This window comes from Protopterus annectens, chromosome 15.part0 (assembly GCF_019279795.1).
Source record: "Protopterus annectens isolate FY-2018-M chromosome 15.part0, PAN1.0, whole genome shotgun sequence".
In the NCBI taxonomy this organism is placed as follows: domain Eukaryota; kingdom Metazoa; phylum Chordata; order Ceratodontiformes; family Protopteridae; genus Protopterus; species Protopterus annectens.
This window is the reverse complement of record NC_056749.1, coordinates 35,089,719-35,113,770: the sequence shown is the minus strand read 5'-3', so window position 1 is coordinate 35,113,770 and position 24,052 is coordinate 35,089,719. Positions and strand designations below refer to the sequence as shown.

Sequence of the window (24,052 nt, the reverse complement as noted above, 5' to 3'; positions counted from 1 at the left end):
TTCACAAGTCTTCAGCATGATAACGGAGAAATGGGGGAGCCCAGACATAGATCTATTTGCTTCTCCTCAAAATTATCTGAAAAGATTCTGCACAAGGACTTATCACAGACAAGCATGGAAAGTGGACGTCCTATCCTTCAGTTGGAAAAACCCATCAGTTTACGCCTTTCCTCCTCTGCCTCTTCTACCCAAGGTCCTCCTAAAAGTCAGACAAGAGGAGCCAAAGATATTATTAATTGCCCCTGACTGGCCTCGCCAATTTTGGTACCCAATCCTAAGAAACTTGTCTCAATACATAGCTTGAACATTGCCTCAAAAACCACAACTACTGTCCCAGCAAAACAATCTGATCCTGCACAGTCAGCTACAGACTCTGAACCTGGCAGCATGGCTAATCCTGTAATCATACACACGGCACCTCTCAGTAAAGCTGTGATGGATGTCATTTTGGAAGCCAGAAGGCCTAGTACTAGAAAATCTTATGCTGACAGATGGAAGAAATTCTGTGCTTGGAATCGAGCACAAGGAACTGATACAGCAGAACCACATATTCCTCTGATATTACAAAGCTTAATTGAGATGCTTGACAAAAGGCCTATCTTTCTCATCAATCAAAATCCATGCCTCTGCCATTTCAGCTCATTACAATACAGAGCCACCAATCTATTCTCATCCTTTACTAAAGCAGTATCTTAGAGGAGCCAAAAATTTAAGTGGGGAGCCAGTTCATGCAAAACGCAGCCTGGGATGTTGTCCGTTCCCATGGATGCTATGTTTTTGTCTTTAGAGAGTGCAGCTTTTACCTGCATAGTTGTGATTACAGGGACTCTGCATTCTTCTTGTATAGATATGGGCTCTTTAGGGAGTGAGAGGGGGGTAAAGTTAGCACTGAACTGATCTGCCCGGATGTTGGCAATATCAGTTGGTTCTGTAATTTTCGTGCCTTTATGCTGTAACTCAGAGCAGATCTGGGTGTTGCCATCTATATTCTTGACATAGCTATAGAATGCTTTGTGGTTGTCCTTGGATTTAGTGACTGTTTTGTTTTCGTAGCTAGCTTTGGAGGATCTTATAAGGGATCTCAGCTTCTTACTGAGGCTGGCCAGGGAGCTCCTCCACTCATGGGATTTTACTCTCTCTTTTGCAACAGTTTCTTCCTTCTGTTGTACCATTTGTTTATGGCAGGGGACCACCAGATTGGCTTCCTTTTGTTTGGAGGATAGCGTCTTGGTTCTGTTTGGGATAGCACGATCCATGCACTTGTGCAAGTGCTTATAGAGTGCATTTGTGTAGGATTCAGCAGTTGTAACTGTATTGTCCACCTGCATGGGTGTCATAAAGTTCACCACTTCTGTCTTAAGCATGAAGTTGGCTTTGGAGAAATTATTTACTGTGGTTTCCTTAATGGGGGTGGGGGGGCGGGATGTATATATAGTGTGTGTGTATGTGTGTGTGTGTGTGTGTGTGTGTGTGTATGAGAAAGAGATAATTTATCTATATATTCATAAATAAAATATTTGTGGTTTGTCCCCCGTGCAAAAAAAAAAAAAAATTGTTTAAAGGAGACTCAGGACTTGGCAATACAGGTTTTAAGACTAAAGTAACAACCTTTTGTCTGTATTTATTTCATTTGTTGACCCTTTAAGTCTGACTGGGTGTAGAACCCCTTTTGAATCGGTATGGGTGAAATAAACTGCATTGGTACAGTGTACATGAAGCTACAGTATAAAGTGAGCGCATTACTTTCATTGACAGTGTAGTATAAGAAAATTATCACAGTAGCATGTTGAATGGTTTCACATTACAGAAAAGCATGTTGAATAAAAATAACCATCCACCTTGGTATGGTCGCAATATCCTGTTCAAATGGGATGTTTTATATACAGGCATATGAAGTGGAACTGCTGTAAACATGCATTTTTCATTAGTAAATGTGCAGATGTCTGCATTACACTGGGAGGTAGACAAGGTATTTGAGTTGCATTAGGGTGACTTGCTCCAGGGATAGAATAGTTAGTAGTTTATAGGCATAACAATGTTAGTTGTGGACAGTAGCGTCAGGAAGTGTTAGTCTGAGTAGAGAGTGCATAGTAGTATCCTTGGACTCGCTATTAAATAGCATGTAGTTAGTCTTGTGTGTGTGTGTGTGTGTGTGTGTGTGTGTGTGTGTGTGTGTGTGTGTGTGTGTGTGTGTGCACGTGTGCGCGCATACAAGTGTAAGTACACACAAATGTACATGTGTGGATGCTTTTGAGTATGTATGTAAGTAATTACAGACCGTGTGTGTGTATACATGTAATATGTAGAACGTGTTATCAAAATAAGAGAGTTGCCATTCATTTAACCAAGTGTAATTTTGTCTTATTTTTGGTTTATAGTATTTTTGTTTTTATTTGCTCTGTAGCAATGTATAGCATGAATAAAAAGATTTAAACATTTGCATATGTTGTGCATTAGTTTTACATATATTCTCCTCTCCCAGAAAAGTAAACTCTGTTAAATAAATTGTACTGTTACGCAATTCTCCTTGAGTGAACAAGCTTTATTGTGTTTTGCTTTTAGGGGGTCTTCAGAGAGTGAGGACTTGCAGTACAGTCTTCAAACATGACAGCACTGGTAAGGAAAGAAAAGAATATGTATAGATTTTCCCCTTTTCATTATCTGGTTATACTTACTGTTTTTTTCTTTAACTTTAGGGTTCAAGTAGTCAGTCAGTCACAGAATATGTCGTCAGAGTTCCCAAGTAAATGCTTATTACTTAATTTGGAGTATGCTGTACACGATTCCCAGTTCTAGTAAAATATAATTTCTGTCTAGTCTATCTTGGGGAATATGTAAATTCTGAGATGTTCTTCATCTCACATTGCTGCAGTCCTAACACTTGGGTAGTCCGCTGTCCCTCGGTCGGCCCGAATATCAGAGTATAAGGCTGGCGTCGGTCAAGGCGCATTTGACTGACATCAGAACGTCAGGGTACAAATGCGCATGACCAACGTCATATCCTCAGTCTTTTTTGCCGCATGGTCCGATGCAGAAGCAGTGTTGCAAGTGCCGTTCGGCGTTCTGAAATTTTTCGAATTCGGAGTTTCAGACCGAAGTCAGAGTTGGTTAAGTACCCGTTGGGAATATTTTGGTTTTTCTTGCCTCAGTGGTTTACCGGATGTCAGAAAAAGTGAATAACTGTATTTCTTGTGGGAAACAGATACCGCATAGGGATTACCATAATTTGTGTATACCTTGTTTAGGACCTGAGCACGACGTTGTTGGATGCCGCTTTTGTGCTAGGTTTAATAAACGCACTATAAAGCGGAGGTTGGATTGTGCAAGGTTGGTCTTTGGGAAGCGGTGCAATTACAAAATGCCGCCGGATGCTCCGGCGCCGGCTTCCTCAAAGAAGCGCAAGGACAAGGCAGTTAAACCTAGGTTAGAGGAGTTGTCGAACCGGACGCCAGTTCTTTAGAGGTGTCAGTGGAACCGGTGGTTCCGGAGGCCTCTGGAGTCCCAGGGAGAAACTTTGATTTTACAGGATGTGGCCTCCCAGGAGGCAGGGCAGGCTGTAGGGGCTTCTCAAGTAACTGTACTCCCCTCCCTTCCTAAGGGGTCTAGGCCCTCTCTTTCTACTTCCAAGGCTTCTCCTAGAGGCAGGTCTAGTTTAGCTTCTGTGGGTGTCACTCCCAGTTCTTCAGGTGCTGTGCCCAAGAAGCACATGCTCAAAATGGCAGAGGATTTAATTACTTTAATTAGAGGCTCTATGCCCCCTCCTGATAAGAGGCCTAGGATGGAACCTGTGTTGGGAGATTATGAGCAGGCTTCGGATGTGTCTGAGTCTTCGGCTGAAGACTTGCAGGAGTATTCTCATTATTCTAATTCTGATGTGGATGATTCTACTCCTTCTGCTTCTCCTCCTGAGGATTTTTCTTTTTCAGAGACCCTTCACTCCATGAGAGAGCATTTTAAATGGGAAGGTCAGGATTTCTCTGATTCAGGAAAAGGCTTAGGGAATTTTGGTGTTTACCCCAGCATAGGCCTTTAGCTATACCTCCTGTTCTGAATGTGGTGGAAGATGTGTTTGCAGAGGCTTCTCTTAATCCTGATTCTTTGCCTCCTGCTCCTGTTAAACCAGATAGGTATTACAGGGTGCCTGAAGCGCATAAGTATCTTTTTAAGAGCCCTAGGGCAGACCCAGAAACTGTTAGCCAGGGGCCTAAGGGTGTTAAGGCTTCTGTTGTCAAGAATCCGGTTCCTGCAGATAAAGAGGCCAGGGCCTTGGATAGATGGGGAAAGAAAGTTTATACTTCTTCCACTCTATCCATGAGAGCTTTGAATTGCCAGTTTCACATGTTGAAATATCAAAATTATCTCCTTTCTCAGTTGAAATCTAAGGTTGATGCTCTAGCGGAAGGTATTGACTGTAAAGAGTTACAAGATTTAGTGCATGTTTCTGAACAGGTGGGTAAGCATTCTTTGCAATGTGGTTTTGATGCTGTACAGGCCTCGTCTAGGGTGGCTGCCACTGGGTCAGTTCTTCGCAGGCATGCCTGGCTGAGGGATCAAAATTTGTCTGACCATGTTAAAACTAGGATTTTGGATGCCCCTTTGCAATCTGATGTCTTGTTTGGTTCTCCTGTTGAGGCAGTTTTAAAGAAAATGGAAGACAAGGCTAAGTCTATGCAGACTGTTAAAGATTTTTTGCAGGTTCAGCCTCCAAAGTTTAGTAGAAATTGGCCTACTAAAGGGTGGACGTATCCTTCTTATGATTCCCAGTCTAGGGGTAGATCTAGACGTGGCAGGGGCAGAGGTCAGGGCTCTTTCAGGCCCAGAACAGGGAGTTTTCCTGTACAGTCTTCAAGTGAGGGCAGGGGTCAGTCCTTTCGTAAACAGACCCAATGACCTACCTTTTCAGCTGCCAGAACCTTCTCGCCTGGCAGCACCTTTGGGAGGAAGGTTGGCACTTTTCAAAGAAAATTGGAGTTTGATTACCCAAGACAAATGGGTACTGGATATCATACATCATGGTTACAGGTTTTATTTCCATACCTTGCCTCCCTTCAAAGGCATGCCAGACATTCCTCCTCAACAAAGAATAGAGGCTCACAAGCAAATTTCACTGCTACTCCAAATAGGGGCCATACAGCCGTTTCCTATGCCAGAAAGGGGCCTAGGATTTTATTCTCGCCTGTTCCTAGTCCCAAAGAAGGGGAACACGTGGAGACCAATTTTGGATTTATCTATCCTCAACACTTATCTGGACATTCCCAAGTTCAAGATGTTGACGTTGCAGCAGCTTTTACCTCTGCTGGGCAAAGATCATTGGATGGTAACTTTGGATCTCAAGGAGGCTTACCTTCATGTTCCTATCAGACTAAGTTGCAGGAAGTATCTGCGTTTTCGAGCTGGGACTTCTCACTATCAGTTCTCTGCATTGCCCTTTGGCTTATCTACTGCCCAGAGTGTTCACGAAAGTTCTGGCTCCAGTGATAGCTTTCTTCAGGCTAAAAGGAATACAGATCTATCCTTATTTGGACGACTGCCTGATTCTGGCTCAAGGAAGGGAAGAGCTTCTTCATCATTTGGAATATGTGATAGCAGTGCTAAGATGCCTGGGGTATTCTGTGAACGAAATAAAGTCCAGTCTAGTACCCTCTCAAGACATGTGCTTTCTGGGTGTGAGACTGAATACAGCATCCCAGATGGCCTTTTTAACCCCGGACAAACAAAAGAGTCTATCCCTTTACTTTCATCAGCTATCTCATCAGTCCGGGCTGACTGCAAGGACAGTCCTTCAAGCCTTAGGGTTCATGGCATCTTGTATTCTGGTGCTTCCCAATGCCAAACTGCATATGAGGAAGCTACAATGGTATCTCAAAAATCTGTGGACACAGCACTGCCAGGATCTGGACACTGTCATTCAAATAATACCTTGCATTCAAAAGGAATTTTTGTGGTGGGCTCAGGAATGTCACCTAAACAAGGGACTCTCTGTGACCCGGCCAGAGGCGAGTCAGATTTTAACAACGGATGCCTCAGACATAGCTTGGGGTGCCCATCTATATGGAAAGTGGATACAAGACAAGTGGCCTGCCAGACTACAACATCTACATATCAACATGAAGGAGATGTTAGCAGTCCAGTTTGCATTAATAGCTTTCAAGGATTTACTTCTTCCAGGGCAGGTGTTGATTCTAACAGACAACACAACTGTCATGTGGTACATCAACAAGCAAGGGGGAACACATTCTTATCCTCTATGCAGGCAAGCAATGATTTTGTGGGAGACTGCTCTCAGTTTACAACTAAGTCTTCAGGCAAGGTTTCTGCCGGAGCACAGAACTCCTTAGCAGATGTGTTAAGCAGGCGAATCATGGATCCCCACAGTGGAAACTGGATCTTCATGTATTTCAGAAATTGACAGTGTCCTGGGGAACTCCAGACATAGATCTGTTCGCTTCTCCACTAAACCACCAGCTGCCAAAGTTTTGCACAAAGCGGTTTCATCCCACAGCTTGGAAAGTGGATGCTCTTTCTTTCAGTTGGAAAAATCTTCATGTGTATGCCTTTCCACCTCTGCCTCTCCTCCCAAAGGTACTTCTGAAGGTCAGACAGGACAAGCCAAGGATGATTTTGATAGCTCCAGATTGGCCTCGACAGCACTGGTACCCACTACTGAGAAGTCTAGTACAGAAGCCTCCATGGCCTTTGCCTTTGATTCCACATCTGTTGTCTCAGGAGGACAGTCATTTGCTCAATGTCAAACTTCTCTCTCTTCACCTAACAGCATGGCATATTCTGTTTTCAACCATAGAGGGTCTCAACTTCCACAACAAGTTTTGAATGTGATTTTGGAAGCTAGAAGGCCTAGTACAAGGAAAGTGTACGCAGATAAATGGAAGAGATTTTTATTTTGGAGTGCAGCTAAGGATTTGGATGTTTCTGAGCCTGATTTAAGTGTGGCTCTTCAATATCTTACTGAGTTATTGGACAAAGGTTTGTCCTTCTCTTCTATTAAGATTCATGCTGCAGCAATTTCAGCTCACTACGATTGTGACACACCATTGTTTTCTCATCCTTTATTCAAGCAATTTCTTAGAGGGGCAAAGAATATAAGACCCCCACGAAGAGCTCCTACTCCTGCTTGGGATCTCAATTTTGTGTTGGAGAAACTCACTCTACAACCTTTTGAGCCTGCAGCTACTGCCGAGTTGAAATATTTGTCATGGAAGACTGCTTTTTTGTTGGCCATTACCTCTGCAAGAAGGGTTTCTGAATTGCAGGCCCTTATGGCAGTTGAGCCTTTCTTAATTTTCCACAAGGATAGGGTATCTTTACGTACTAATCCTTCCTTTATGCCTAAAGTGGTTTCTAGTGTGGCTTTAAACCAAACTATTCATTTGCCTACTTTTTATGCAAATCCCCAAAATAAAGGGGAGAAGATTTTGCACACTTTAGATGTTCACAGGCAGTTGCGATATTATTTGGACAGAACTAAAGGGTTCAGACAATCTCAGCAGTTATTAGTTTCTTTTGCTTTGTGCTCTCAGGGCAAGCCCGTGTCAAAACAAACTATTTCTAAGTGGATTGGATTTTGCATTGCTTTCTGTTATTCCCATCATGGCAAAGAGATTCCAGCTGGGATTAGACCTCATTCCACTAGGGCTACTGCCACTTCAACAGCTTTTTGAGGGGGTGGCTACTAAGGATATTTTGGAGGCAGCCACTTGGAGTTCAGTGCATACCTTCTCTAGGCATTACCACCTTCCATTGTACTCTAAATCCAGGGCTGGTTTTGCCACTGCTGTGTTGCAGGGCATTTTGGCAGCTCCTGCTTCATTATAGTTTAGCCATCCTCCCTTACCTCTGCTTTGGGATTCTACCCAAGTGTTAGGACTGCAGCAATGTGAGATGAAGAACATAGTACAGTTTTGTACCTACCATAAATGTAGATGTTCGAAGATCCACATTGCTGCAGTCCAATTTACCCTCCCTCCTTCCCCTCTGTTGTTGAGGTGGTTGTGTGGGTTGGGTTATCCATCTGAGGTATATTGCATTTTGTATATTGCATTTTGTATATATTGTATATATTATACATATTTTTGGTGTTAGGCTAGTTGGTTGTTTAGTTGTGGTCTATGGGTTTTGACCTTTCCTTTTAGGGTCTTCTGACATCTGGGGCAAGAAAAGACTGAGGATATGACGTCGGTCATGCGCATTTGTACCCTGACGTTCTGATGTCAGTCAAATGCGCCTTGACCGACGCCAGCCTTATACTCTGATATTCGGGCCGACCGAGGGACAGCGGACTACCCAAGTGTTAGGACTGCAGCAATGTGGATCTTCGAACATCTACATTTATGGTAGGTACAAAACTGTACTTTTCTACTACTGAATTCATGTCTTCCGTACCAAATATTAAGCTGTTTATTTATAAAGCTTCATAATAGTACTTGCCATCATAATTCTCCTCCCTTGCCAGTAGTCCCTTACTACCACAAGTCTGCCATCACTACCTCTTTTTCCCTCTTTTAGCATTTAGTGCTTCCATCCTGAAATGTTTTCTTAATCAAATTCAAATGCTCATTTATTTCCAAATGTGTCCCCTGCAGCGTTGCTATTTGCATTATGCATTTCTCAGTATAATTCAGTACTCTTACTTTATTGTCTTTACCTGTGAGACCATTCACATTCCAAAATATGAACTGCGTAGCCATTAAGATAAGAGGTTATTATCTCTACTTGTATATGACAGTTTTTTTAAATATCTATTTCCAGCTTTTGTGTCACATGCACCCATTAATGTTTGGCAGGTTGATCCTTCATGCAGGTGTTTATTGTCCTCTCTGTTTGATCCTATGTCACATTTTACAAGACTTTCTGTTTTAATGAAAACTCTCAAAACACACTTTCAGAACCTATTAGCTTAAAGCAAACACACAAATACTGTGTACATTTTCAAATAATGAAATTTAACCTTCCTGATAGTAACAATTGTCCCAAATCAACAGCTGCACACACAGGAATAAACTAACGTAATATTAAGCTTATCCATGTAAAGCATATGCCATCTGTTCTTGTTTTTTCTTTATTCCCCTCCCAGATGTGAAAAAACGCAGCTTGAATGCTTTCAGAAAGCCTTAAGAAAAAGTGCACTGGATAAAACCAAATTATACATTGTTTTAGTAAATGCAGTCAATTATTTAGTTACCAGAAAAGCTGCTATATCCCATTCACTTTCAGTCATTTTAAACTTGAGCTGCTTATTCTTGTACCTTTTAATTAGATGTTTCTTTCAGTAAACGAAGTTCAGACCTCTTGATTTTATTGCCTTCCCGTTTAGTCAGCTTATTTACGTGGAAACATAAGAACAGAATGTATTAACACTGAACATTTATTTACTAAAGGAAAGCACTCATAATATTCTGGTCTCTCATTTAAAAAAATGTTTAAGTAAAAAAGTAGTCTTTTAGATTAAGCCAAGGGCATAAATTCAGACTTTTGCCTACTCCAAAGTAGACGAAAACATGTCATCTCTACATGTATAATATTCAGGGCACTTTATACCCACTCCAAAAGCCCAGGATTACAACCCATTAACTCAAACATGCTTTTGTCCAGTCTTTCTTCTCTTTTTACATGGTAATGCTTGCATTTCTTACAAAAAAAAAAAACGCTTGTTTACTTTTATCTTCATGGCACACAAAACAGTCACTAAACATGCTTAACTACAGACATACTGTTAACAAAAAATTAAGTAGTTTCTTTCTCTCTCTTCTTTCCCCTTTTTATTTTCCTTCTAAATATTAATGATATGAAGTGGGGGCACATGCCTGTCAGTCCCCCAACAAGTTTAACTAAGTCAACCAAAATCCCATCTTTCTAAGCCTCTGTCTTGTAAAGCCATATTTCACAAATGTGACTTTATAGTTTCTCATTTATTCACTAATTTCAGTGTTGCTGGTCTTCCTGTTCATAGATTAGTACTAAGCTAACTGCCCTCGTGAGCCATTTTATGCCTAGCCAATTGTCCCTTGTGAGACTCAAACCCTGCACCCATCTCCATCTCCAAACCCCAAGATTCTTCTAGTCAGTTCCTGTGTATTTTTCTATCTCTGGTATTTTCCTTTTTGAAAACTGGAAAAAGTTTCACTGGCAAAGTCTCTGAGTTTTATCAGAAACATGAAAACCAGAGTACTCTTCTGTGCCAAATGCAGCATTATTGCATTTGGAAATGGGCCATTTCCCAACATATAGCAGAGACAATGCCTGCCTTCAAAATGAAAATTTAGTTGAAGTCTGGGAAGCTAGGTTGATAACTCCCCCTCCTTTTGAGTACCACCATGTAGCAGCTGTTATTAGGACACCTTTCTGCTTGGTCTAGTTTATTGCCAAGTGAATATCATCCAAATCTAAAGAGGTTATTGTGACCTTGTATTCTGCACTGGTCAGAACAGTTATGGAGTACGATGCCCCTTTTGTAATATACCTTACTAAACATCCAAACACTTGTAAAGACCCCAGAGCGGTTTAAGGAGGAGGATCACTAGCTTAAAACTCTTAACTTACTAGAAACACTGTCCCCCTTTTCTGTGCCTTGTAGGCATCTCAGAGAAGACCGATTTCTTGCGTAAAGAGCAGCCAGGGGCCCAGTAGCCCAAGATCCTTTTTCCTTTCCCCAAGGGCCCAGTAGCTCAAGATCCTTTTTCCTTTCCCAAGTCAAACAGTCACACAAATACCAGAACAAGGAATCGTAGACCAGCTTTAGCACCTCAATAAAATGAGTTAGTGCCTCCCCCACCTCTGGAATAAACTCCAGTAGCAGCTCAAGCAGTATGATGTACTCTCTTCCTTCAGACTGGATCTGGATTATTGGATGGGTATTTATAAATTCACCCTGTGCTCTACTCCCTTAGCCCTTCCTGAGAGGGGAGGCATAGATGTAAGTGGTCACATGACTCAGTTGCCACGACCTTCCTATGACAATATGAACATAAATCTGCAAGTGCATTTCTACAGTATTATGTATGTTTTTAGCAAAAGCATTAGATGTGAAGGATGGCATTTGTGACATCATAACCCTTCTTATCTCATGTGATAGGATTTTTAATATTTTCCAGCAAGAATGCAATACTATATTAGTTTAGGGTCTAGCCATACCTCTAAGTTGTTAAGATAGAAGATAATGATTCAGATCTTCAGTGATATTAGACAAGACCCAGTTAAGTGGCACTTGTTTTAGTATACATGTTGTCCTTCAGAATAGCTTTTGTTTTTTTTTTTTTTTTTTTTTTTGTGTAAATGCCCCTGGTGGGCACCATTGTTTTTTCAGAGGGGAGTCAGGAAAATAAATTGCTTTATAAAATGTATGCACTGTGGAACAGAGCAAGGAATTAGTAAAATAATGTACAAACTAAAATAGGTTCATAGAATCTATGTTGTGTACAGAGAAAAACATAAATTGCTGTAAACATGCATACAAAACAGAATAACTGAAAGGTGTGAACTTGAATTGCTAAGTCCCATAGTGAGGAGACTGAAATCCAGATGTAAATATACCAAGTCTGGTGTCTGCTATTCTTTTTTCAAGTATTCCCTTTTCTCTAGGGTATGATTATCTTGGAGTTGGGATGTATAAGCTGCGGGGTGCAGAGGGCAAATGTCCCTGCAAAAAAGGAGTTTAAAAGAGAAGAGTGATGTTCGGTATTCACACTTCTTACGTTTTGCCCCCCCCCCCCGAGTATGCCAAGAATCTCTGTGTATAGTATGGACGTAAGCAGTGTGCAGATGTTCTTCATCTCACATTGCTGCAGTCTTTACATATGGGTAATCTGCTGTCCTCGGTCGGCCCGAATACCAAAGTATTAGGCTGACGTCGGTCAAGGCGCTTAAAACTGACATCAGGACGTCAGGGTACAAAAGCGCATGACCAACGTCATATCCTCAGTCTTTTTTGCCGCATGGTCCGATGCAGAAGCAGCGTTGCAAGTGCCGTTCGGCATTCTGAAATTTTTCGAGTGCGAAGTTTCAGACCGAATCCAAGTTGGCTAAGTACCCCGTTGGGGAATATTTTGTTTTTTTCTTGCCTCAGTGTATTACCGGATGTCAGAAAAAGTGAATAATTGTATTTCTTGTGGGAAGCAGATACCGCATAGGGATTATCATTCTTTGTGCATTCCTTGTTTGGGGCCTGAGCACGACGTAGTTGGGTGTCGCTTTTGTGCTAGGTTTAATAAGCGCACTATTAAGCGACGGTTGGATTGTGCTAGGCTGGTCTTGATGGCGGTGCAATTATAATATGCCGTCGGATACTCCGCCCGCTTCCGAAGAAGCGCAAAGACAAAGCGGTTAAACCCAGGCAAGATGAGTCGTCCGTTCCGGACGCCGGTTCTTTAGAGGCTTCAGTGGAACCGGTGGTTCCGATGGTGGCTTCTCTGGAGTCTCAGGGGGAGACTTTGGTTTTGCAGGATGTGGCCTCTCATGAGGCTGGTCAGGCTGAAGGGGCTTCTCAGGTTTCTGTACTCCCCTCCCTTCCCAGGGTGGTTAGACCCTCTCCTTCTGTTTCTAAGGCTTCTTCCAGAGGCAGGCCAGGTTTAGCTTTTGTTGGTGTCAGTCCTAGTTCAGCAGGGTGTGTGCCTAAGAGGCACATGCTTAAAATGGCAGAAGATTTGATTACTCTGATTAGAGGTTCTTTGCCCCCTCCTGATAAGAGGCCTAGGGTGGAGCCAGAGTTGGAAAGTTTTGAACAGGCCTCGGATGTTTCAGAGTCTTCGGCTGAAGACTTGCAGGAGTACACTCCTTATTCTGATTCTGATGCAGAAGATTCCACTCCTTCTGCTTCTCCTCCAGAGGATTTTTCTTTTTCAGAGACTCTTCATTCTATGAGGGAACATTTTAAGTGGGAAGGTCAGGACTTCTCTGATTCACGGAAAAGGCTTAGGGAATCTTTGTTTTGACCTCAACATAGGCCCTTAGCTATACCCCCTGTTCTGGATGTTGTGCAAGATGTATTTTCAGAGGCTTCACTTAATCCTGATTCTCTGCCTCCTGCGCCTGTTAAACCGGATAGGTATTACAGGGTGCCTGAGGCTCATAAATATCTCTATAAGAGTCCTAGGGCGGACCCAGAAACTATTAGTCAGGGACCTAAGAGTGTCAAGGCCTCTGTTGTAAAGAATCCGGTTCCTCTAGATAAAGAGGCTAGAGCTTTGGATAGATGGGGAAAGAAGGTCTATACATCTTCTACCTTAGCCATGAGGGCTTTGAATTGCCAGTTTCATATGTTGAAATATCAAAATTTTCTTCTTTCGCAATTGAAATCTAAGGTGGATGCTCTGGCAGAAGGCATTGACTGTAAAGAGTTACAAGATTTGGTACATGTCTCTGAACAGGTGGGTAAGCATTCTTTACAGTGTGGTTTTGATGCTTTGCAGGCCTCTTCTAGGGTGGCTGCCACTGGTTCAGTTCTTCACAGGCACGCCTGGCTTAAGGATCAGACTTTATCTGACCATGTCAAGGCGAGGATTTTGGATGCTCCTTTGCAGTCTGAAGTGTTGTTTGGTCCACCTGTGGAGTCAGTCTTGAAGAAATTGGAAGACAAGGCTAAGTCTATGCAGACTGTTAAAGATTTTTTGCAAGTCCAGCCTCCAAAGTTTAGCAGAAATTGGCCTGCTAAGGGGTGGACGTATCCTTCTTCTGATGCTCAGTCTAGGGGTAGATCTAGACGTGGTAGGGGCAGAGCTCAGAGTTCCTTTAGACCTAGAACATGGAGTTCACCTGCACAGTCTTTGAGTGAGGGCAGGGGCCAGTCCTTTCGTAAACAGGCCCAATGACCTACGTTTTCAGCTGCCAGATCCTTCTTGCCTGGCAGCACCTTTGGGAGGACGGTTGGCACTCTTCAAGGAAAATTGGATTTTAATTACCCAAGACAAATGGGTATTGGATATCATACACCAAGGCTACAAGTTTTATTTCCATACCTTACCTCCTTTCAAAGGCATGCCAGACGTTCCTCCTCAGCAAAGACTAGAGGCTCACAAACAGATTTCTCTACTACTTCAAATAGGAGCTATACAACCGGTCCCTCTGCCAGAAGTGGGCCTAGGATTTTATTCTCGCCTGTTTCTAGTGCCAAAGAAAGGGAACATGTGGAGACCAATTTTGGATTTATCTATCTTCAACACATATCTGGACATTCCCAAGTTCAAAATGTTGACGTTACAACAGCTTTTACCTCTGCTGGGCAAGGATCACTGGATGGTGACTCTGGATCTCAAGGAGGCTTACCTTCATGTTCCTATCAGGCCCAGTTGCAGGAAGTATCTGCGTTTTCGGGCTGGGACTTTTCATTATCACTTCTCTGCATTGCCCTTTGGCTTATCTACTACGCCCAGAGTATTCACAAAGGTTCTGGCTCCAGTGGTAGCTTTCTTCAGGCTAAGAGGAATACAAATCTATCCTTATTTGGACGATTGCCTGATTCTGGCTCAAGGAAAGGACGAACTTCTTCATCATTTACAGTATGTGATGGCAGTGTTAAGATGCCTAGGGTATTCTGTGAACGAAATAAAGTCCAGTCTAGTACCCTCTCAGGACATGTGCTTTCTGGGTGTGAGACTGAATACAGCATCCCAGATGGCCTTTTTGACCCCGGACAAACAAAAGAATCTTTCTCTTTACTTCCATCAATTGTCTCGTCAGTCCAGGCTGACTGCAAGGACAGTCCTTCAAGCCTTGGGGTTCATGGCATCTTGTATTCTGGTACTTCCCAATGCCAAACTGCATATGAGGAAGCTACAGTGGTATCTCAAAAATGTATGGACACAACACTGCCAAGATATGGACACTGTCATTCAGATAATACCTTGCATTCAAAAGGAATTTTTGTGGTGGGCTCAGGAATGTCACCTAAACAAGGGACTCTCTGTGACCCGACCAGAGGCGAGTCAGATTCTAACGACAGATGCCTCAGACAAAGCTTGGGGAGCTCATCTAAATGGAAAATGGTTACAAGACATGTGGCCTGCCAGACTTCAACATTTACATATCAACTTGAAGGAGATGTTAGCAGTCCAATTTGCATTGATAGCTTTCAAGGATTTACTTCTTCCAGGGCAGGTGTTGATTCAAACCGACAACACAACTGTCATGTGGTACATCAACAAGCAAGGGGGGACACATTCTTACCCTCTATGCAGACAAGCAATGATTTTGTGGGAGACTGCTCTCAGTTTACAGCTAAATCTTCAGGCAAGGTTTCTGCCAGGAGCACAGAACTCCTTAGCAGATGTGTTGAGCAGACAAATTATGGATCCCCACGAGTGGAAATTGGATCCTCATGTATTTCAAAGATTGACAGTGTTATGGGGAACTCCAGACATAGATCTGTTCGCTTCTCCACTAAATTACCAGCTGCCAAAGTTTTGCACAAAAAGGTTTCATCCCACAGCTTGGAAAGTGGATGCTCTCTCATTCAATTGGAGCAATCTTCACGTGTATGCCTTTCCACCTCTGCCTCTCCTCCCAAAGGTACTCCTGAAGGTCAGACAGGACAAGCCAACCATGATTTTAATAGCTCCGGATTGGCCTCGACAGCACTAGTACCCATTACTGAGAAGTCTGGTACGGGAGCCTCCATGGCCTTTGCCTCCGATTCCACACCTGCTGTCTCAGGAGGACAGTCATTTACTCAATGTCAAACTTCACTCTCTGCATCTAACAGCCTGGCATATTCTGTTTTAAACCCCGGAGGGTCTCAACTCCCACAACAAGTTTTGAATGTTATTTTGGAGGCCAGAAGGCCTAGTACAAGGCAAGTCTACGCAGATAAATGGAGGAGATTTAATTTGGAGTACAGCAAAGGACTTTGATGTTTCTAAGCCTAATTTAAGTGTTGCTCTTCAATACCTTACTGAGTTATTGGACAAAGGTTTGTCCTTCTCTTCTATAATGGTTCATGCTGCAGCAATTTCTGCTCAATATGACTGTGACCCACCTTTATTTTCTCATCCTTTGTTTAAGCAATTCCTTAGAGGGGCAAAGAATATAAGACCCCCACGTAGAGCTCCTACTCCTGCTTGGGATCTCAATTTTGTGTTGGAGAAACTCACTCTACAACCTTTTGAGCCTGCAGCGACTGCCGAGTTGAAATATTTATCATGGAAGACTGCTTTTTTGTTGGCCATTACCTCTGCGAGAAGGGTTTCTGAATTACAGGCCCTTATGGCGGTTGAGCCTTTCTTAATTTTCCACAAGGATAGGGTGTCTTTGCGTACTAATCCTTCCTTTATGCCTAAAGTGGTTTCTAGTGTGGCTTTAAACCAAACTATTCATTTGCCTACTTTTATGCAAACCCCCAAAATAAAGGGAGAAGATTTTGCACACTTTGGATATACACAGACAGTTGCGTTATTATTTGAGCAGAACTAAAGGGTTCAGGCAGTCTCAGCAGTTGTTTGTTTCATTTGCTTGGGGTTCTCAGGGCAAACCTGTTTCAAAACAAACTATTTCTAAGTGGATTGGTTTTTGTATTGCTTTCTGTTATTCCCATCATGGTAAGGAGATTCCAGCTGGGATTAGGCCTCATTCCACTAGGGCTACTGCCACTTCTACAGCTTTTTTAAGGGGGGTGGCTACTAAAGATATTTTGGAGGCAGCTACTTGGAGTTCAGTGCATACTTTCTCTAAGCACTACCACCTTCCACTTTACTCTAAATCTAGGGCTGGATTTGCCACTGCAATTTTACAGGGCATTTTGGCAGCTCCTAATGCTTTATAGTTTTGCCATCCTCCCTTACCTCTGCTTTGGGATTCTACCCATATGTAAGGACTGCAGCAATGTGAGATGAAGAACATAGTACAGTTTTGTACCTACCATAAATGTAGATGTTCGAAGATCCACATTGCTGCAGTCCAATTTACCCTCCCTCCTTCCCCTCTGTAGTTGGAGGTGGTGGTGTGGTTTGGGTTGTATATATTGTAAATATGGTTAGTGCAGGGGTGGTTGGTTGTTTTTTGCTGTTTTTTGGCTTTGGCCTTTCTTTTTAGGGCCTTCTGACATCTGGGGCAAGAAAAGACTGAGGATATGACGTCGGTCATGCGCTTTTGTACCCTGACGTCCTGATGTCAGTTTTAAGCGCCTTGACCGACGTCAGCCTAATACTTTGGTATTCGGGCCGACCGAGGACAGCGGATTACCCATATGTAAGGACTGCAGCAATGTGGATCTTCGAACATCTACATTTATGGTAGGTACAAAACTGTACTTTAATTAAATTCAAGGTCTACGAGTGTCTGATGTGCATATTGTTTTAGGGTTTAGGTTTTACCGTAGTTACTCTCCTTTGTTTGTGTAACTTAAAATTTCTGGAAGACGTAACTGATATTGCATTGGCATGTCTCTCCTCAAATGCATGATTGCTTTGGAGATGCAGAACAGTTTCTGTTAAGGGTGGCTGGTGCCCCTTAATCATGTCTTCATCCTTTTCAAAAATGTGAGAGGAAGAGGGTTGCCAGCCCCCCCCTCACTAATGGCATAAATATTAGAAAACTGCACACTGATATTTTTTTGGGAAGGTCTTGCTGTGGCTACACCACTTAGCTTCTGTAGTTTAACTACATGCCGTGTAAACTGTAATTCTTAGAACCAAATTATAGGAGAGTAGGTCTGGTCAAACACTGTTCAGGGTCCTTTCATCTACTAAACAATTGTTTTAGGAGATATAAACAAGAAAGACAGAAATAAAACAATATTTAATAACATATAGCTGACAGACGTGCTTGAAGCAGTAAGCAATTTGTGCTTGTGGAGGTAGTAGATATTTAAAGCTGTGTAGTATTTGATTCTGGAGAGGTTTCTGGAAAGAGGAGAGGAAGGCAAATTGTATATGAAATATGAATAGTGGTGAAGAGAAAGGTGAAGAAGTATATTGATGTGTTGTAGGAAGGAAATGGGGAGAGAGCGTGCTGAAAGATAGTAACATAACTTTGCTTTTGACATTGCCAAACTAGATGTATGTATAACAGTTTGCTTTTAAAAGTAGTTTGACGGCTTGCCCAAGTCGTCTTGAAGCTGTGCCGAGATCTTTTAAGATGCAGTTGGTATCTCTGTAACTCTGTTGCCTTTGTCAAGGATGAAGTTCCAACTTGAAGAAATAATTAAATACAGAAGAGCGAGTGAAGAACGTAGAATTGTTTGTGGGACACACCCGTACTACTAAAAGAACGGGAAAGAGAATAAAGAGCCACTTTCATTCAAAATGCTTTGCTAATTAAGTTGCAAACAAAGCCATACCTTACATTGGTCGGAGACATAAGAAGTTGTACTCATAAGCTTTAGTGGGGTCATCAGAAAGACCTCTTGTCAAGAGCCAGTTATATGTGCCCTTAAGAAACTCCTCAATGTGCATTTGGCTAGAGTTTGATAATCCATATTTGTGTGTTCATATTATTTTCTAAAACCTTAGCGAAATGGGGAAGTATTGAAATGCAACAGATGTCTGAAAGTGAGCTTCAGGAAAAGGTTTTGGGAAAGTGGGTGATCATGGTATTTTCCCAAGGTGCGGGGAGTGAGCTTTACAAATGGAGAGCTTATAATCACCTGCGAGTCATTTCATATAAATCTTCAGCAGGCATGAGAAAAGAACATTACAGTGGACTCATATCTCCAGAAGTTTAGAAAAATCTGAACAGCTGAATCCTTAGTGAAAGGGAAGAATAAGAACATGCGAAGTCTGCTTTGTAGCACCCTGATGTAAGGGGCTTTCCCACTGAGCTTGAGGAGTGTGAATCTGTGGAACAAACTCTCCCTCTCGCACATCTGTTCTCCAGTCCCAAACATGGGATAACAACCCTGCATTGCCAGTCCAGATGTTGTAGTCCCTCCTTTTATGCAAAGTGCTCATCACCCATGATGTCCCAACAGCACCTATCACCACAGGCTTTCTGGAAAAGTGTTATCCACTCTGGCAGCAGTAACATTACTGCACTATTGCCGTCTTGCTGTAAGCTGAAGAAGTAAACCCAGTCCCACAATTTCTTTTTGACATTATTTCTCAAAGGGAAGGCACATGTACCAGAGTCAGAAATTTCTCAAAGATCATCTTTCTTCTATCAGTAAATGTTACCCTTGAGGTCAAAGTTTCTTTACTCTTGCTGAGAACTGCCTGTACAGTGTCTAAATATCACCCTCCCAGGTTCTAGAATGTTTGTAGGAACCTGTTTAAGGCTGTTCAAAAGTACCTCTCAAGGGACTTCTCCTTTGTCGTGAATGCAGTTGACATTATGGTACCCATTAGAAAAATTTGAGGCAGTCCAGAGGGCTCAAGTAAAGTCTGGTATCCCACCTGTGACCCAGAGGGTGACAGGACTAACAAGAAACAGAGTAAAGGATAAGTCCAGATAAAATCGCTTTAGCTGGCCAATCCAGGGGACTCAGTCCGTCTGATACCCTCCCTGTGGGAGGAATAAAGACACCTTGTTGAAGTTTCCAGTAGTTTATTCAGTTAAGTAGGTAGGTGGATGAGTGTTCTTGTTCTAATTAGAAGAAACACTAATCAGTCTACCTACTTAACTGAACAAACTACTGTAAACTTCAATAAGGTGTTTTATTCCTCCCACAGGGAGGGTATCAGTCTCCTATATCTGCTAATACAGTGATTTTATCTGGACTTATGTTTTATACTTGGTTAATCATTAGAAAAATTTGGAGATACACCCCCAAATTAAGACTGAACGGAAAGGCTCTGTATTTAATTAGATGGCTCCATCACTGATGTCTTATCAGTGTGTGTTGGGCTACTTTCCTGGCAAGCACTGATAATATTTTGGCCTGTTACCACTCTCTTTACTACTTAGATGTGAATTGGCCCCATTCATATCCCATGTCACAGACTTCTTGTGCTGTACAGGCTGTTCTGTGGAAGTGGGACGTGAACTTCTATATGGAAGAATCTGCAGGGTATTTCCAGGGCAGTCTCACCTGTGCAATTGGATTTCCTGGGTTTGCACAGCTGTCTCTCTGGCAGACTGACTCAAATTAGTACCAAGTAATTATCAGTTGGCAACTTATCTCCACTCTTATTCTGAGTGTTCAGAACATATGGCCTTGAAAATGACATGACCTCAGAATCTGTTATTGCCTTTAGTCTAAGCAGCTGTGGTACAGGACATGCTTTTGAGCAGCCTGGTATTGATCAAACTGTTTTGTTGTGGATATTTGATGATTGGCACAGAAGTCATCACTTCAGTTCAGATCAGGCAAGCCATTCCTCCCACCTCTACCCCCAGGAGAGCACTGAAGTCTCAGTAGAACTATAGAATCTCTAGGTGGTACCCCTATCAACCTGTGCACCGAATATTTCCCTGAAAGTTTAATATCATGACTAGTATTTTCCTACAAACTCAGTTATTCAGTTCAGCTACAGACCATTATAATTCTAACCAATAAGCAGTACTAAACAGTTCTGCTCAGCCGTGCTAAGGGCAACACAAGATAAACAGGGAGGGAATATGAAGCTGTTCATACAGTTATCTAGGTTTACCTTGAATGTGACAAATGTGCAGCTCTGCTGGACAAAGTGGAAGTTGGCCCCTAAAGTTGGAGATGCATTGTGATATGAATGTCGTGTCAACATGTTTTATTTGTCTGTTGATGAAGTTTTGGGTCATTTAAATGGATATTTTGAGGAACTGTCTTACCTGCTGGTACAAACTCCCTGCTGTGTATGCCTCTGAGCCAGAGACTTGAGGGTATCCCCCCACCTGAACATGGTCTTACCTGATGGGTAGTTCCAGGGTATCACAGGCATTACTCCCAGTTGAGGAGTCTAGTTCCATATTCAATACTGTGTGTAGAAGTAAGACCTACTGTAGTTAGCTAATGGTTTTCATCATCTGTAAACTGCATCTCTAGCTTTCTTGGGTTTGTGGCCTTGTAGTCGATAGGCTTTGTCCCCTGTGATCACTAGAGCCTTATTGTAAGGAACTGTATACCCCTCTGTGGTCAGTTTTGCAAATTGTTCTGAGAAGAGAATGAGACAAAATGATCCCCTTGAAGGCTGATTTAAAGAAAACCCTACTGGATCAGAGATGATACTGATCCATGTCTGGAGTGCTGTTTGCTGGTAAGCTTCTTGTGGCCAGCTAAATGGTATGCACAGTTGTGAGCCTTTCTAAAGCTGAATGGAGCATTTGTGTGTAGTCACCTCCCACAAGGTGGAGAGTAAACATTTGATGAGGTGGCAGGAAGATGACTAGTTGACATGGACTAAACCTTTGCAGTGATGCTGTTTTCTGCAAAGTAAAATTAGAAAAAAAAAAGTTTAACCTGACAAGAATCCAACCAGGATAAAATATGAGTGTTTAAATTCTGATTTTTCTTTATTGCAACTAGCAGTTAACGACATGGAGATGTTTAAGCACCATTTGGTGTATTTGGGCAGTTTTACCTTGTATAGCTTTGCCTAGCATCTATGGTTAATGCATAATTTTAATGTAATCATTCTTGTTAAAATGTAGTCATAGAGGCTGCATGTTGCAGGGCTACACTTACAGATTAAAGAAAAATGTATTCAGATTTTGAGCAGACTATCTATTGCTGATAATTTTGAGGTGATTGCCATTAAAGGAGAAGGCATGGTTAGTGCAATGAAGTATGGTTCTGGGAAGTTGAAGTGGACCAGAGTGGTTAAAATACCTTAGATTGTAACGGGGGGGGGGGGTTGCTTGAAGAGGATGGAGGTAAGGGAAGAACAGGAGTGTTCTTTGAAGAGCTTTTAAAGTTGTGATCCAAGAAGTAAGTTGGCATGTTGCTGGATAATTAGCCAATTAACTTTATTAAGAGTGATAAAATGATGCTCATTTCTAGGGGAGAGGGTAATGAAATGGCAGAATTGCTTGTAGTTTGGATGGTGAGAGTTTTTCTTGGCTGCTGCTGTAACCAGTGTAAGTCTGTATTCAAGCTGTACGTTTTCTGTTTGTAAAGCTTGTTTAATATTAAATTTGTATGTTGAACCAATTTGCTAGTGCTGTTGGGAAGTGGAAGTGTTAGCATGACTAGATTAGGAAGTACTGAACATTTGTAAACTTTTTCAAAGTGGAAGGGTGAGTGAGGAAACTTGCCAGACCTTTGGTAGAATTGTATCCACTAAATGTCAAGGTTTTAGGAGGAAGAGGGGTTCTGGAAAAAAAATTCTACTCCGCCATGACTGCCAGCGTGACCAACTGCATATACTACAATTTATTATTATTTCTTTTTTTTTATTTATGTATTTATTTTTTTTGACAAAATATCATAGGAGGTTCAATAACAAATTAACAGGATGAAAATGTTTGCTGTATTCCTGCTAATATCTAGAAAAGAGTACTTAAGTTTTTTCTTTAAACCTGTTCATTGATTACTAGTATTTTAATTTACTTTGTTTAATTTTCTTTTAGGAACGCAACAAAGAAGTACAACATAATGGCCTTCAATGCCGGAGACAGAGTTAACTTTGCATCGTGGACTCAGGTATTTGTAACTATCAAAAAAAAGTTACCTGAGTGGTAGTTGTATCCAACTGCAGTAGTTTGAGGTACAGAAGTAAGCGAGTACAGGTGCAGTTATTACAAATGACCGGTACAATTTCAAAAGTACAGAAAGTTGAGAGTATTAGTAGAGGCTCAGGAAAAGCTAGTGCTACAGTAGACTGAGGACCCTGTTAGTATCTGGGCCTACATGCTGGAGTTGCTCACACCAACAGGGTCATGCTTGAGTTTAGGTCTGTGAAACCGTGAGTAATTGGCATGTAATTCCAAAAAAAATGCAAGGCAATGCGAAACTAAATGACTTGGGCTATATGCAAGATACAAAAGCTTACAAGTAAGTTTTATTTGTTTGAATTCCATTTACTGGAGAAAAAATGACCAGATATATAAAAATAGGCCAGTACAATAACGCGTAACTGACAGTAAAAGAATACATTGGTAGTGTAGTGTTTAGGATGCAAGATAAGTCCAATATATTCATTTCCAGTATGTACAAAAGCTTCAAAACATCTGAGAAATTTAGAGTAAATTAGGGATGTGAGCAGGGGCAAAGGATTTTCCTTTGGGAAATTTTCTCTAAATTCTATTAGAATATTTCTCTAAATTCTATTAGAATATTTTGTAGATCAGAAACCATTTTTCTCTTTTTTGGGGAGAATATCTCATTTATATGATTAAGTTTGCTTAGTCTCTTAGTTTTGTTAGCTAGTATATTTAAAGATCTAGGGTAAGTAGAAAATTTTATAAGTTTAAATTTGTCTAAGCAGATCATGGTTTTATGATTTAAAATCTCAAGGTATTTATTATTTAATAAGATGATTTCATTTTCTTTACCATTTTTATCATTTTCTCCCTTGTTATTAAGTTTCAAATTATCCAATTTAACTTGTATGACTTGTAATTCTTTATGCCACGTTTTCTTTTTTTTTTATATACCAATTAATGATTTTCCCCATAAAAGTATGCTTTTAAAGCATTCCAAACATACATCTCTGAAATGTTGTTTGTAGTGTTTAAAGATATAAAATTGTGTATTTTTGAGGAGATGAATTCTTTGAAATCTTCTAGCTTTGTAATATAGGCAGGTATTCTCTTAATTTGAATATTATAATTTGCGTTGATTATTAACTCGACAATTATGGAATTATGATCTGATAAGGGACATGAAATAACCTTTGTATTGGTTAAACTATTAGTCAAATTGTTATAAATTAAAACTCTGCCTATTCTTGAAAATGTATTATGTCTATGTAAGTAAAAGGTGAAAAATAGAGTTCTGCAAAATTGTTAGTGTCTTTCAGTAGATATGAGTCCATAAAATCTTTTGAAAACTTAGTTGTTGCTGAGATTTTCCTTTTACCTTTTGTGTTAGTATCTTTATCATCCAAAATACAGTTAACATCTCCTGCCAATATAATATTACCTTTAGAGATCTGAATAAACTGATTTAGATGTTGTTTTATTGTGTTAGTTCCAATTCCAGGTAACCAGTATATATTAATAAGCGCATACAGTTTGCTATTCAATTAAGTAGTAACTG

At 41.3% G+C, this 24,052-nt stretch overlaps 2 protein-coding genes across 2 annotated transcripts in view; both read left to right on the top strand.

Annotated features, from left to right (window-relative positions):
* The window catches only part of LOC122789722 (surfeit locus protein 4-like), a 516,963-nt gene that overhangs the window by 328,294 nt on the left and 164,617 nt on the right, over positions 1–24,052 (top strand). The window lies entirely within an intron of this gene.
* YJU2B (YJU2 splicing factor homolog B) overlaps positions 2,556–24,052 on the top strand; it is a 986,874-nt gene continuing 965,377 nt past the window's right edge. The window contains exons 1-2 of the mRNA XM_044057152.1: positions 2,556–2,616; positions 22,423–22,495. The gene's annotated coding sequence lies outside the window, so the exon portion shown is untranslated. The remainder of the gene's footprint in view (positions 2,617–22,422; positions 22,496–24,052) is intronic.